At 49.1% G+C, this 1,879-nt stretch overlaps 1 protein-coding gene and 1 non-coding gene across 2 annotated transcripts in view; both read right to left on the bottom strand.

Annotated features, from left to right (window-relative positions):
• PUM1 (pumilio RNA binding family member 1) overlaps positions 1–1,879 on the bottom strand; it is a 51,200-nt gene that overhangs the window by 1,402 nt on the left and 47,919 nt on the right. The gene's annotated exons all lie outside the window — the stretch shown is intronic.
• Positions 1,606–1,692, bottom strand: LOC117245477. Its single transcript, XR_004500196.1, has one exon. It is a non-coding gene; the product is annotated as a small nucleolar RNA SNORD103/SNORD85 (small nucleolar RNA).

Here is a 1,879-nt window from a genome sequence, read left to right as displayed (position 1 = left end):
TCCATCATCCATCCATCATCCATCCATCCTCAGCTCCTCAATCAATCACCAAACCTCTGCACAGCTGGAGTGCATCAGCTCTCAAGTGTTAAAATGTTCTTTTTCCAGCCCTGCTTTACATTTGCAGTTCGCCCCTAAAAGAGGCTGTGGGGTCCTGTCCCTTCCCACATTCCCTCCTCAAACCTCACCTTCCCTCCTGCAACTTAAGAGGCTTAAAAATAATAATAATAACCTTGGAGAGCAGCAGAAAAAGCCTCACTTTTGAAGATGCCTTGTGTTTATCAGGTCTCAGGACAGCACAGCAATGTGGAGATGGCAGCATGGCAGCCTCTCCCTCAATAAATAATCCCAGTTGGAATAACACTAAGTGAGCTCTCAGTGCTGGAGGGAGGAGCCCTTCCCACCAAATAACACGGATGGGAATCCAGGAATATTTTTTATTATGAATGTTTGGTATTTTTAGGAAAGGTCAGGTGTTCCCTTTGATTCCCAAATCCATCAGCCCTTCCAAGGGCTCCCTCCCCACAGTGGGAATAACTCAGGCAGAGCCAGAGTCAGGTGTGACACTGGAACAAACAAATCTTTAGGGAATCCTGGTCATGTCTGGAGTAAAAACAGGGATTTCTTTTTAGAGACACTCAGTAGTTGGGTTCTGCCCAGGTCTGTGATTCCATGGAAAATGAGGGATGACATAAAAAGGGATGTGCAAACACAGTGCTGAGTGCTCGGTGTTAGCCTGGCTGTGACAAAGGAGGAAAATCCTGCAGGTCTCTTTTCCTTTTCCTGGTTTATTTTACACTGACAGGCTCAGCTGAACTCCTGCAGAATGCCAAGGACCTGGATGAGCTCCTGCTCCCACATCCACACTTCAGGATATTCATTCCATGTCTTGTGCCAAATATTAAACTCGTATTTCAAACCTGTAAAAGTTCTCTCCTTGTGTTATCCTGGTTTTAACCACTGTGCTTTCCCCAGATTTGGGATTTAGGTGCCCAGCTCTGCACAGCAGGGAGGTGCTGGCTAATTCCAGGCAGATGCTGAACACCTGGATTTGTATCCCACCCCAAAGCCCATCCTTGCTGGATTTACAGAATCAGAGATGCTGATCCGCTTCCTACTCAAATCTGGAGCAGCAACCGCTAATTTCTTCCCTTCCAACCTGGAAATTCGTGAGCTAAAACAGAAAAGAACCTGCAGCAAATGAATCAGTGCCACGAAGGTGGTGCCTGTGGTGCCTCAGCAGGCACAGACAGGTAAGCAGGGAGTGATTTTAACCTGTTTAGAATCATTGAGTGCACATCAGACCCCAACTCCCGGGGTTCTCCTGCACCCAGCAGGGAAAGAGCTGCAGTTGCTCCCTTTTAATGCAAGTCATTAACCTGCATTTGCCCTCAGGCTGCTGCAAGCTGCTGCAACCCCTTTATCTGGGCAAAATTCGGGCATCTCTCTGGAATATTTTAGTCTCAGCTCTAATTATCAACCCAGCACAGTCTAGATGGGTTTTTCTCCTAGTCAGAGGTTGCTGCCAAAGCCTTGGGTGGAAAAAGCAGAGGAGATGCAAAAGCTTTGAAGTTTGCAGGCAGCTGGGCTTAAAAGGGCTGCGAGTCTGGCTCAGCTGCTCCGAGCACAGGAGCGAGAGGCTCATTACAGAACAGAGTTCTCAGTGAGGGCAAGAGTGGCATCACTGCCAGAGCCCAGCAGCACCCAGAGCTGCTCCTTCCTTCCTTCCTTCCCTCCCTCCCTCCCTCCCTGCAGGAGAGCTGCAGCTGCTCCTGCACCCAGCACAGCTGGCTGCTCCTTCCAGCACCTCTGAGAGCAAATATTCCCTGTGCTGCATGCACCCACTGCTTATCCCAGCATTCACACACTGGTTATCCCA

This window comes from Parus major, chromosome 23, assembly GCF_001522545.3.
Source record: "Parus major isolate Abel chromosome 23, Parus_major1.1, whole genome shotgun sequence".
NCBI lineage: Eukaryota > Metazoa > Chordata > Aves > Passeriformes > Paridae > Parus > Parus major.
This window is presented reverse-complemented; position numbering and strand designations above follow the sequence as displayed.